The sequence below is a fragment of the Heptranchias perlo genome, unplaced genomic scaffold (genome assembly GCF_035084215.1).
Source record: "Heptranchias perlo isolate sHepPer1 unplaced genomic scaffold, sHepPer1.hap1 HAP1_SCAFFOLD_55, whole genome shotgun sequence".
In the NCBI taxonomy this organism is placed as follows: domain Eukaryota; kingdom Metazoa; phylum Chordata; class Chondrichthyes; order Hexanchiformes; family Hexanchidae; genus Heptranchias; species Heptranchias perlo.
Window position 1 is genome coordinate 3,837,112 of NW_027139570.1, and position 14,036 is coordinate 3,851,147.

Genomic DNA, 14,036 nt, shown 5'->3' on the forward strand with positions numbered 1-14,036 from the left:
TCTTTCCTTTTATGGGTGATATGCAAATGAGGCAGCGAATGCAGTTGAATCTTCAAAAGCTATCATACTTAACCAAGGAAATGATGGAAAAACAATGATTCTTACATCTCCAGTAAACATAACTTATCAAAATGGAAAATGAACGTTTAAAATTCTTACTTGCCCTAATGTGAAAGAGTATTGACTGCCGTTGGATGGGAATTTGCAACACTGTTCGAGCATACTTACCTGGCAGGGGAGAGACCTTGATCAGGAAGGAGGTTCTCCCAGGACGAGGCTAACCCATTGCACTCCGGGTGTGCTGACGCCTGCGATGTCCCCAAATGCGGGATACTCGACTGCAAAATTTGTGGTAGTGGGGACTGCGTTCGCGCTCTCCCCTGGTTCATGACTAAAGATAGAAATGAAGTTTGCTCCCAGAGTGATGAGTTATTAATGGAGTAATCTCCAATCAGTGACTATTTGAGCGATCAGCGCAAACGACTTGCTGGCCGATTAATAGTGTTGTTTGTCGTTTTTCTGTAAAATACCTAGTAACCCTTAGATATTAAAGCATTTCCAGGACTGGGCGCTGAGATTCAGCCGCCGCAAAAGCTCGATGGGGAAAGGCCACAGTTTAGGACACTCTCGCCATCGTAGGCCGAGGGACTGGAAACCAAAAAAAACTCCTTGTAATGATTGTAATTGCTGTAATGTAACTGTAATCTATGCTGATTGCAAGTGCAATGAGGCACCCTGGAGTGCCTTTTGGCTAAGATCAAGTGTGTTCCTTTTCGGGCTTATTTGGATCTGAGCGGACTGGAACGCTGGCCGCGACCTCGTGCGCTCGCAAAGTGCGGACTTTGCTGTGATTGGTCGTTTGTGTGCTGGCTCCGCCCCTAAATTTGCATAAGGACCACATCAACACTGCAATGGCAGGGAAGGGCACCCGGGCAGTCGGCCATGGTGTGCCAAACACCGTCAGGGTGACGGTAACGACAGTCGAATGTGTTTCGCCGGTGGATCGGGAGCTTTTCGTCAAACGCGTTCTGCTCGACTGCTGTGGATTCAAAGCGACGGACATCTTCTGCCTCCAGGATTTCCCTCGAAGCGGACATTTTGACGTCACCTTCAAGACCGTCGCTGGACGCCAGAAGCTTCTTCAAGTCTTCAAGGAGAAGGGGAGCGTCGGACTGCTGGCCATGCTCGCTGCGGAGCCGCTTTTCACCCTCCCAACGCAGAGGAATCGCAAGCTGATTGTACACATGTACAACCCACACGTCCCGGTCGCCGATGTGCTGACGTTCCTTGCCAGATACGTCGACGGGGCGCAGAACAGCGTCGACGTCACCGACCAGTTTGGGATCTGGACCAGCAAGAGGGAGGTCACGGCAATGTTGAGACTGGACGCCCAAGGCAACATCGTCCACCCTCCCTCCAGCTTCGCCATCGGAGGAAGTCAAGGATACATCACGTACGTGGGGCAGCCCAGAGTCTGTCGCACCTGTGGCAAATCCGGCCATTTGGCGAACACCTGCACTGCAACCGTCTGCAAGAACTGCAAGCAGGAAGGACACCAGACTAAGGACTGCAAGGAGAGCAAGCGCTGCAACCTGTGCGGGCTGGAAGGCCATCTCTACAGGGTCTGCCCCGAACGCAACCTCAGCTACGCCCAGGCGGCCAAGAACAACACAGCGGAGGAGGAGGGGGCAACAAGCAAGGATGCCCCAAAGAAGGCCAAGAGTCAGCGGCCGGCCGCGACCTCCTCCAAGAAGCCCCTAGCCCAGGAAAACAATGAACGAGGAAAGGGTCAAGCCGAAAACTGCCAGACCCCGACACCCAGCTCCGAGCCTCCCCAACAGACGACAGAGTCCATGGACGAGGAGGCAGCAGAGGGAGGATGGCAGCTGGTGGTCAATAAAACCAAAAAGAAGAAGCCAGAGAAAAGGAAACAAGCCCCTGCCGACACTACACCAGGGGTCAAAAGAGCACTCGAGTCGCAGTCGGACTGCAACGACTACCCCGAGTCTGACGAGGAGGGACGACAGGAGCGAAGTGGTCAGCCGTCCCACCGAAAGCGGCAAAATACCCAAGGTGACCCCGATGCGATCGGCAGCCCCCATCTCCAGAACACTGGGAGCGACAACGCCTCCAGTGCCCTCCAGCTCCGGGAAGCCGGCAGCATCGTAGTGCCCAGCGCACACCAGCTCCGGGACACTGGGAGCAGCACCGCAGAGAGCGAAGACCAGCTCCGGGAAACCGGGAGAAGCGACAACGAGGAGCCCCAACCGATCGAGGATCGCACGGACTCTTCACCCGACACCAGGCCGCCGATGTCACCCCGGCGGAACGACGACCCCCTCTCTGAGGCAGAACAGAACTCGTACCTCAGCTCAGGGATCGTGGAACACTTTACACAGATCACCTATATGCAGAAACACGGCCAAGAGCTGGAAACAGCAAACGGACTGACGGGTGAGACTTTAAACAGTTGTTAAAATGGGTCTGAAAGTCGCATCCATTAACGTGCGTAGCGTTAAAAGCACTACGCGATGTGTGTCGACCTTGGACTACCTGGCCAAGGTCAAGAGCGACCTACTGTTCTTACAGGAGTGCGGCCTGCCGCATCTCAGCAATTACAGGCAATGGTCGCAGCGCTGGGCCCACGGGCCGTCTATCTGGTCGGGAGGCAACGATAACCGTGCCTCCGGCCTGGGGATTCTGCTGCGGGGGGGCAACTTCACCATCACCGAAGTAAAGGAGGTGGTGGGGGGCCGTCTCCTCGTAGCAGACGTAATGTACAAAAACGCTCCGCTCCGGCTGATCAACGTGTACGCCCCGGCTCTGAAGAGCGAGCGGCTGGCCGTCTTCCAGCAGCTCCCACTGCTGCTGGCGACGTCCAAGCCGGTCATTCTCGGCGGTGACTTCAACTGCATCATCGATGCGGCTGGACGATCCGGCAGAGCCGACAGCAAACTGGACGCCACGTCCAAACTCCTGATGGAAGCGGTGAAAGACGCCAAGCTGTGCGACGTCTTCAGCAACCCTGCAGACGGAGCGGCGCGTCAATACACCTGGTCCAGACCAGACGGGTCCGTCCGTTCCAGGATAGACTTCCTGTTTGTATCCCCGAAGCTCAAGGTCAGATCCACCAAGGTCACACCGGTGTTCTTCTCTGACCACTGCCTCCTCCTGGCCGACTGTCACCTACAGGACGATCAGAGAGTGGGCAGGGGGACATGGAAGCTGAACGTGAAACTGTTGACCCCGGGAAACATTGAGGAACTGACGAGCGATTACAAAGGTTGGAGAACCGTAAAGCCCCTCTTTGATTCCCCAGTGCACTGGTGGGAAGCCATCAAGGCGAACATCAAGAGGTTCTTCATCCTCAAAGGTGTTCAGAAGGCGAGAGAGAGGCAGAGGGAAACGTCCCGACTCCAGAAAAGCATGCAGAATCTTCTCCTGCTGCAGTCGATGGGGATCGATGTCGGGGAGGAACTCAGAGAGGTGAAGGACCAGCAAGCCTCGCTCTTTGCCTCCGAGGCCTCCAAGATCATCTTCCGGTCCAGAGTCCGCTCCGTGGAGCAGGACGAGACTTGCTCGCGCTTCTTCTTCCAAAAGGTGCACAGAGAGAGCTCTGTGATCAGCAGCCTGAAGGAAGAGGACGGCTCGGTCACGTCCTCGCAGCCCGACATACTGAGGATCTGCAAATCCTTTTATGCCGGACTGTACGACGCGAAGCCCACAGACAGCGCGGCCTCCCACTTCTTCTTGTCGTCTATCACGGAGGTTCTAGACGACAGCAAGCGGGAGAGTCTGGATCACCCGCTAACTCTGGACGAACTGACAAAGGCCGTCCGATCCTTCGAGAAGAGTAAGACTCCCGGAAGCGACGGCTTACCGGTGGAGTTGTACTCGGCTCTGTGGGACTGGATAGGCCCAGACCTGCTGGAAGTGTACGGGGGTATGCTTCTGGCAGGCAGCATGTCAGAGTCCATGAGGAAAGGAATCATCACCCTCATCTACAAACGGAAGGGGGAGAGGGAAGAAATCAAAAATTGGCGACCCATCTCACTACTTAACGTGGACTACAAAATTCTGTCCAAGGTCATCGCCAATCGGGTCAAGTCAGCCCTGGAGGTGGTGATCCACCCCGATCAGACCTGCACCGTACCCGGCAGGAAGATCTCTGATAGCCTGGCGCTACTCAGGGATACGATTGCCTACGTACAGGACAGGGGGGTGAACACCCGCCTGATTAGCCTGGACCAGGAGAAGGCCTTTGACAGAATATCCCACACGTACATGATGGACGTACTCTCCAAAATGGGGTTTGGGGAGGGAATCCGCAATTGGATCCAACTGCTCTACACAAACATCAGTAGCGCAGTTTCAATCAACGGGTGGGAATCAGAAAGCTTTCCGATCAAATCTGGAGTCAGGCAGGGCTGTCCTCTCTCCTCCGTCTTGTTCGTGTGTTGCATCGAACCCTTTGCCGAGTCCATCAGGAGGGATGCGGGCATAAGAGGGGTGACGATCCCAGGCAGCGGAGGCACTCAGGTCAAGGCCTCCCTGTACATGGATGACGTCGCCGTCTTTTGCTCGGATCAGCTGTCGGTCCGCAGATTGATGAGCATCTGCGACCGTTTCGAACTGGCCTCGGGGGCCAGGGTAAATCGTAGCAAGAGCGAGGCCATGTTCTTTGGGAACTGGACCGACCGATCCTTTGTCCCCTTCACCGTCAGGTCGGATTACCTGAAGGTGCTGGGGATCTGGTTCGGGGGGGCCGGGGCGTGCACCAAAAACTGGGAGGAGCGTATCTCCAAGGTTAAGCAGAAACTGGGACTGTGGCATCAACGATCCCTCTCGATCGTGGGCAAGAACCTGGTCATCAGGTGCGAGGTGCTCTCGGTGTAGCTGTACGTGGCGCAGGTCTGGCCCACACCTCGCTCCTGCGCCGCGACAGTCACCCGAGCCATCTTCCACTTTGTCTGGAGATCAAAAATGGACCGTGTCCGCAGGGTCACGATGTACAAATCTCCAGAGAAAGGGGGGAAAGGCGTGCCCAACGTGGCCCTCATCCTGATGGCCACCTTTGTGTGCGGCTGCATCAAGCTGTGCATAGACCCTCAGTACGCAAACACAAAGTGTCACTACGTGCTGAGGTTCTACCTGTCCCCGGTGTTGAGAAGGATGGGCCTGGCCACGCTGCCATGGAACGCTCCGTCCAGTTGGACCGTTCCGCCCCACCTGTCCTTCGTGGAAAGGTTTGTGCAGGAAAACACCTTTGACCACAAGGCGATCAGCAAGTGGTCCGCACGTAACGTCCTCGAGACCCTGCGGGAAAAGGAGATGGTGGATCCTGTCAGTTGGTTCCCCGAGCAGACTGTCAATGTCATTTGGCAGAACGCCTCATCGCCAGAGCTCTCAAACAAGCACCAAGACCTAGCTTGGCTGGTGGTGAGAAGGGCCCTTCCCGTCAGATCCTTCATGCACTCCCGGACTCTCAGCGCCACCGCGCACTGTCCCAGAGGAGGCTGCGGTGGAGACGAGACCGTCACCCATCTCCTTATGGAATGTGCCTTTGCAAAGAAGGTCTGGAGAGAGATGCAGTGGTATCTGTCCAGGTTCGTCCCGAGCAGTTCCGTAACACAGGTTTCTGTGCTCTACGGGCTGTTCCCGGGGACGCACACTGAGACGGACATCAGCTGCTGCTGGAAGACCATCAACTCGGTGAAAGACGCCCTTTGATCTGCCCGAAACTTGCTGGTCTTCCAGCACAAGGAGCTGTCCTCGACCGAGTGTTGCAGACTGGCACATTTCAAGGTCCAGGACTACGTGCTGAGGGATGCACTGAGGATGGGTGCGGCCGCCGCAAAGGCCCTGTGGGGAAAGGCAACCGTTTAGAGCCTTCCCGCCATTGTAAACCGAGGGGCTGCAATCAGGGAAAAACCCCCTCGGGCAGAATGTAAAATTCAAATTCCTGTAATGTACCTGTAATGAATCTGAAATGAATCTGTAAGCAATAATCTGTGTTGAGTATGATGCAATGAGACACCCTAGAGTGTCATGAACTGTAATTATGTCCAATGTGTTCATTGAACTGTACTTGACGTAACCTGCAAATTGTATAATCTGTATTGTGTACGTTTGGAAAGTGATATGACAACTGTATTGTATGTACTGCTGCAAATTTTATGAATAAAGTATATTTTTTGGAAAAAAAAGATTCAAGGCGAGGAGGGCGGTAGTGGGACAAGTGAAGAAACAAGAGATGAGCTGTAAATGGGCAGAGCCATTCAGGAATGCTCCGTTCCATCCGGCGAATGGGGGGCGCTCTTTCCTTTTATGGGTGATATGCAAATGAGGCAGCGAATACTGTTGAATCTGCAAAAACGATCATATTTAACCAAAGAAATGATGGAAAAACAATGATTCTTACATTTCCAGTAAACATTCCTTATAAAAATGGAAAATGAACGTTTCAAATTCTTATTTGCCCTAATGTGAAAGAGTGTTGACTGCCGTTGGATGGAAATTTGCAACACCATTCGAGCATACTTACCTGGTAGGGGAGAGACCTTGATCAGGAAGGAGGTTCTCCCAGGACGAGGCGAACCCATTGCACTCCGGGTGTGCTGACGCCTGCGATGTCCCCAAATGCGGGATACTCGACTGCAAAATTTGTGGTAGTGGGGACTGCGTTCGCGCTCTCCCCTCGTTTATGACTAAAAACAGAAATAATGTGTGCTCCCAGAGCGGTGACTTTAATGGCAACTTCGAATCACTGCCTATCTGAGCTGTGATGTGGAGACGCCGGTGATGGACTGGGGTTAACAATTGGAAACAATTTTACAACACCGAGTTATAGTCCAACGATTTTATTTTTAGTCCCACAAGCTTTCGGAGGCTTCCTCCTTCGTCAGGTGAAGCCTCCGAAAGCTTGTGGAATTTAAAATAAATTTGTTGGACTATAACTTGGTGGTGTAAAATTGTTTACAATCTGAGCTATCACCTCGAAGGACTTGCTGGCCGATTAACAATGGTGTTCGTCGTTCTTTTCTGCAAAATACCTAGTAACCCTTAGATATTAAAGCATTTCTAGGACAGGGCGCTGAGATGCAGCCACCGCAAAAGCTCGATGGGGAAAGGCCACATTTTAGGACACTCTCGCCATCGTAGGCCGAGGGACTGGAAACCAAAAAAAACTCCTTGTAATGACTGTAATTGCTGTAATGTAACTGTAATCTATACTGATTGCAAGTGCAATGAGGCACCCTGGAGTGTCATGAACTGTATTTATCATGTATGACCTGTAGTTGTATTGTGATAGTTGCATTGTTCTGTTTACCTTTACAATTTTTATGAATAAAGTATATTTTTGAAATATATAAATAAAAACATCGCCAGAACTTTCAAACAAGCACCAAGACATAGCTTGGCTGGTGGTGAGAAGGGCCCTTCCTTTCAGATCCTTCTTGCACTCCCGGTCTCTCAGCGCCACCGCACATTGTCCCCGAGGAGGCTGCGGTGCAGACCAAACCGTCACCCATCTCATTCTGGAATGCGCCTTTGCAAAGAAGGCCTGGAGAGAGATGCAGTGGTATCTGTCCAAGTTCGTCCCGAGCAGCTCCGTAACACAGGACTGTGTGCTCTACGGGCTGTTCCCGGGGACGCACACCGAGACAGACATCAACTGCTGCTGGAAGTCCATTAACTTGGTGAAAGACGCCCTTTGGTCTGCCCGAAACCTGCTGGTCATCCAGTGCATGGAGCTGTCCTCGACCGAGTGTTGCAGACTGGCACGTTCCAAGGTCCAGGACGACGTGCTCAGGGACGCACTGAGGATGGGTGCGGCCACCGCAAAGGCCCTGTGGGGAAAGGCAACCGTTTATAGCCTTCCCGCCATTGTATACCGAGGGGCTGAAATCAGGGGAAAAAAAACCCTGGGCAGAATGTAAAATTCAAATTGCTGTAATGTACCTGTAATGAATCTGTAATGTACCTGTAATGAATCTGTAATCAACAATCTGTGTTGAGTATAATGCAATGAGACACCCCATAGTGTGATGAACTGTAATTATGTACAATGTGTTCATTGAACCGTACTTGATGTAACCTGCAAATTGTATAATCTGTATTGTGTACGTTTGGAATGTGATATGACAACTGTACTGTATGCATTGCTGCAAATTTTATTAATAAAGTACATTTTTTTGAAAAAAAAAAGCTGGAGTAAACCATTGGGATGGGAGAAATCTATTGGTGCTCCAGATATCTATTGGGGCTTCCGGTAATCTATTGATGGTCCAGAAACCACTGGGACAGGAGAAAGGAGCCACACAAGAGATTGTTACACAAGATTAGGGCTCATAGGATTGGAGGTAATATATTAGCATGGATTGACGATTGGTTAACGGACTGGAAAAAAGGAGTAAGGAATAAATGGGTCATTTTCGGGTTGGCAGGTAGTAACGAGACGGGTGCCGCAATGATCAGTGCTGGAGCCTCAGCTGTTTACAATCTATATCAATGACTTATAGGAGGGGACCGAGAATAATGTATCCAAACTTGTTGACGATACAAAGGTGGGAAAGTAAGTGGTGAGGAGGACGCAAAGAGGCTTCAAAGGGATATAGACAGGTTAAGTGAATGGGCGAGAAGGTGGCAAATAGAGTATAATGTGGGGAAATGTGAGGTTATTCACTTTGGTAGCAAGAATAGAAAAGCAGAATATTTTTTTAAATGGTGAGAGACTAAGAAATGTTGTAGTCAGGGGGATTTGGGTTTCCTTGTACACGAATCAAAGAAAGTTAACATGCAGGTACAGCAAGCAATTAGGAAGGGAAATGCTATGTTATCCAATATTTCAAGGGGGTTGGAGTACAAGAATAAGGAGGTCTTGCTGCAAATATATAGGACTTTGGTGAGACCACATCTGGAGTACTGTGCACAGTTTTGGTCTCCTTACCTAAGGAAGGATATACTTGCCTTAGAGGGCGTGCAACGAAGGTTCACTGGATTGATTCCTGGGATGAGAGGGTTGTCCTATGAGGAGAGATTGAGTAGAATGGGCTCATGTTCTCTGGATTTTAGAACAATGAATGGTGATCTAATTGAAACGTATAAAATTCTTAGAAGGCTTGACAAGGTAGATGCAGAGAGGCTGCTCTCCCTGGCTGGAGACTCTAGAACTCGGGGTCATAGTCTCAAGATGAGGGGTCGGCCATTTAGGACCGAGAAGAGGAAAACAATTACTCAGCGGGTTGTGAATCTTTGGAATTTTCTGCCCCCCAGAGGGCTGTTGATGCTCAGTTGTTGAGTATATTCAAGACTGACATCGATCGATTTTTGGACACTGAGGGAATCAAGTGATATGTGGATACGGTGGGAAAGTGGAATTAAGGTAAAAGTTCAGCCATGATCTTATTTAATGGAGGAGCAGGGTCCAGGGGCCGAATGGCCTACTTCTGCTGTACTGTACAGGAAAATCTATGCACCAACCAACTCGACATCTTTATTTCACAATTTGGCAAAGGTTTTGCTATTTAACAATAAAAGAGGAATATCTTTAATTTATAAAGCGCCCTTCACGATCAAAGCAGGTCCGGAAGCGATTTGCAGCCAATGGAGTGTTTTTTGAAGGGTAATCACTGTTGTAATGTAGGAACACAGCAGCCGATTTTCACAGAGCAAGGTCCCATAAACAGCAATGTAATAATAAGCAGATCATCTGTACTGGTGATGTTGGTTGAGGGATAAACATTGACCAGGACACTCGGTTGAACTCGCCTGCTTTTTTTCCAATAGTGCATTAGACTATTTCACGTCCACCTGTGAGAGAATATAGAGCCTCTGTTTAATGTCTTATCTGAAAGACAGATCCTCTCAGAGTACCAAACTCCATTAGTTCTGCACTGGACTAATCCAGTAAGCCTAGATTTTGTGCTGAAGTCTCTGGAGTGGGAGTCGAAACTACAATGTCCAATATCAGAGTTAAGGAGGCTATCAACTGGGCCACTACTGACACCTTACAACAAAGCCCAGCGAGTTCAATTACTAATACATTATAAATCATATGCCTGCACCTAATATTGTTTTTAAAAAGTACTTACACTTCTGCGTCACCTCTTTCCATTAGAAATTCCTATATTGTATTAATTTTTACAATAAAAAACTGCCTCTGTAAATGTGAAATGCTGTAATTACACCTGTCCACCAGAGGTGACGCTGTAGAACCTCGATTCTATAACTCCCACCTTCTCAGCATGTTTGCAAAAACCTCTGATATTTCAACAAACTCTACTTGCTTCAGAAATTGCCAGATATTTTACTACTTTACTGTAAATCTACAACAATTTTAAACAAAGTATGCATACACTTCCTAATATAGACAAACAAATACATAACGTCGGACTTTAAAAGGAGATTTACAGAATACAAACTCATTATTTCGCCAGAAGAATGCAGTATGTGAGTGGATGATAGTTGCACAATACAAATTGATTATTGATCCAGTAAAATGCAGTGAGTGGGGGATAGTTACATAATATATATTGATTATTGATCCAGTAAAATGCAATGAGTGGAGGATAGTTACATAATATAAATTGATTATTTCTCCAGCAATATTTCAATCGAGAGCTGGACCTCTTTCAGGCTGGGGAAGATCATCGCATGCAAAAGGTAGGTAATGCATAGAATTATCCAGAGCCAGAATAACCTCCTACTCCAGTTTCGATCTCCTAAGGGTCGAGAGGAAACTCCAAGATTCCCCCTCCCCCCAGATTGGCCTGAGTTTTCATTTGTTTTTTCGCCTCTCGCAGGAGATGGCGTAGTTTTGGGTGGAGTGGGGATTCTATTTAGTGTGAAACACAAGGTATGAGAATTGCATGAGACAGGCTGGATGCACCAGAGTATCTTTTGCTGTTAGTTCTTGTTCGTATGTTTGTATGTTTGTAAAATGCAATGCGGGGAGGATAGTTACATAATCCAAATTATGTGTGTAAAATTAATCCCAGTCAGTTACAGCAGTGAAAGATGGGGGAATTACCCAATCATCTCCATTCTGGCCGAAAACAGTGGCCACACTACTTGCAGCCCTAAATAAATGGTGAATTTCAGCTATAAGCGGGGTTGAGTGGTGCGGGCGAATTAAAGATCTAAAATGAAATTGAGAGTGCATTGGCCGCGAATCGAACACAGGTCACTCATGGGGAAAGCAAGAATTCGACCACTGATCTTCAGCAAAGTGATGGAAGGTTTCATCGACGGTGCTATCTAGCGGCACTTACTCACAAATAACCTGCTCACTGATGCTCAGTTTCGGTTCCGCCAGGATCACTCGGCTCCAGACCTCATTACAGCCTTGGTACAAACATGGACATAAGAGCTGAATTCCAGAGGTGAGGTAAGAGTGACTGCCCTTGACATCAAGGCAGCATTTGACCGAGTGTGCCACCAAGGAGCCCGAGTAAAATTGAAGTCAACGGGAATCAGGGGGAAAACTCGCCATCGGCTGGAGTCACACCTAGCAAGAAGGAAGATGGTAGTGGTTGTTGGAGACCAATCATCTCAGCCCCAGGACATTGCTGCAGGAGTTCCTCAGGGCAGTGTCCTAGGCCCAACGATCTTCAGCTGCTTCATCAATGACCTTCCCTCCATCATAAGTTCTGAAATGGGGATGTTCGCTCATGATTGCACAGTTTTCAGTTCCATTCGCAACCCCTCAGATAATGAAGTCCGTGCCCGCATGCAGCAAGACCTGGACAACATCCAGGCTTGGGCTCATAAGTGGCAAGTAAAATTCGCGCCAGACAAGTGCCAGGCAATGACCATCTCCAACAAGAGAGAGTCTAACTATCTTACCATTGGCATTCAACGGCATTACCATCGCCGAATCCCCCACCATTAACATCCTGGGGGTCGCCATTGACCAGAAACTTAACTGGACCAGCCACATAAATACTGTGGCTACAAGAGCAGGTCAGAGGCTGGGTATTCTGCGGCGAGTGACTCAACTCCTGACTCCCCAAAGCCTTTCCACCATCTCCAAGGCACAAGTCAAGAGTTTGATGGAATACTCTCCACTTGCCTGGATGAGTGCAGCTCCAACAACACTCAAGAAGCTCGACACCATCCAGGACAAAGCAGCCCGCTTGATTGGCACCCCATCCACCACCAGGAAGTAATGCTCAGGGTGGATAAGGGGGAACCAATGGATGCAGTATATTTGGATTTCCAAAAGACGTTCGATAAGGTACCATATAAAAGATGACTGCACACGATAAGAGCTCATGGTGTTGGGGTAATATACTGGCATGGATAGAGGATTTGCTAACTAACAGAAAACAAAGAGTCAGGATAAAAGGGTCATTTTCCAAATAACAATCTGTAACTAGTGGGGTGCCACAGGGCTCCGTGCTGGGGCCTCAACTATTTACAATATATATCAATGACTTAGATGAAGGAACAGAGTATCTTGTGGCCAAGTTTGCTGATGATACAAAGATAGGTGGAAAAGCAAGTTGCGATGAGGGCACAAAGTGTCTGCAAAAGGATATTGTCAGGTTAAGTGAATGGGCAAACATTTGGCAGATGGAATATAACGTGGCAAAATGTGAAGACATCCACTTTGAGAGGAAAAATAAAAAAGCAAATATTAATTGAATGGAGAAATACTACAAAATGCTGCAGTACAGAGGGATCTGGGTGTCCTCGTACATGAAGCACAAAAAGTCAACATGTAGGTGCAGCAGGTAATCCGGAAGACAAACGGAATATTGGCCTTTATTTATGTGGGAGCGGAGTGTAAAAGCAGGGAAGTCATGCTAAAACTGTACAGGGTGCTGGTGAGACCGCACCTGGAGGACAGCATACAGTACTGGTGCCCTTATTTAAGGAAGGACATACTTGCATTGGAGGCAGTTCAGAGAATCATAGAAGATTACAACATGGAAACAGGCCCTTCGGCCCAACATGTCCATGTCGCCCAGTTTATACCACTAAGCTAGTCCCAATTGCCTGCACTTGGCCCATATCCCTCTATACCTATCTAACCCATGTAACTGTCCAAATGCTTTTTAAAACACAAAATTGTACCCGCCTCTACTACTGCCTCTGGCAGCTCATTCCAGACACTCACCACCCTTTGAGTGAAAAAATTGCCCCTCTGGATCCTTTTATATCTCTCCCCTCTCAGCTTAAATCTATGTCCCCTCGTTATAGCCTCCCCTACCTTTGGGAAAAGATTTTGACTATCTACCTTATCTATGCCCCTCATTATTTTATAGACTTCTATAAGATCACCCCTTAACCTCCTACTCTCCAGGGGAAAAAGTCCCAGTCTATCTAACCTCTCCCTATAAGTCAATCCATCAAGTCCCGGTAGCATCCTAGTAAATCTGTTCTGCACTCTTTCTAGTTTAATAATATCCTTTCTATAATAGGGTGACCAGAACTGTACACAGTATTCCAAGTGTGGCCTTACTAATGTCTTGTACAACTTCAACCAGACATCCCAACTCCTGTATTCAATGTTCTGACCAATGAAACCAAGCATGCCGAATGCCTTCTTCACCATCCTATACACCTGTGACTCCACTTTCAAGGAGCTATGAACCTGTACTCCTAGATCTCTTTGTTCTATAACTCTCCCCGACGCCCCACCATTAACGGAATAGGTCCTGGCCTGATTCGATCTCCCAAAATGCATCACCTCACATTTATCTAAATTAAACTCCATCTGCCATTCATCGGCCCACTGGCCCAATTTATCAAGATCCCGTTGCAATCCCAGATAACCTTCTTCACTGTCCACAATGCCACCAATCTTGGTGTCATCTGCAAACTTACTAACCATGCCTCCTAAATTCTCATCCAAATCATTAATATAAATAACAAATAACAGCGGACCCAGCACCGATCCCTGAGGCACACCGCTGGTCACAGTCCTCCAGTTTGGAAAACAACCCTCTACAACCACCCTCTGTCTTCTGTCGTCAAGCCAATTTTGTATCCAATTGGCTACCTCACCTTGGATCCCGTGAGATTTAACC

General features: G+C 48.8%; 2 non-coding genes across 2 annotated transcripts; both read left to right on the forward strand.

The window, feature by feature from the left end:
• The first annotated feature begins 220 nt into the window (after window positions 1-220).
• Window positions 221-383, forward strand: LOC137315466 (U1 spliceosomal RNA). The gene has a single exon (XR_010961446.1). It is a non-coding gene; the product is annotated as a U1 spliceosomal RNA (small nuclear RNA).
• A 6,153-nt stretch (window positions 384-6,536) lies between these two features.
• LOC137315472 (U1 spliceosomal RNA) lies at window positions 6,537-6,699 on the forward strand. The gene has a single exon (XR_010961451.1). It is a non-coding gene; the product is annotated as a U1 spliceosomal RNA (small nuclear RNA).
• The last annotated feature ends 7,337 nt before the right edge of the window (window positions 6,700-14,036 follow it).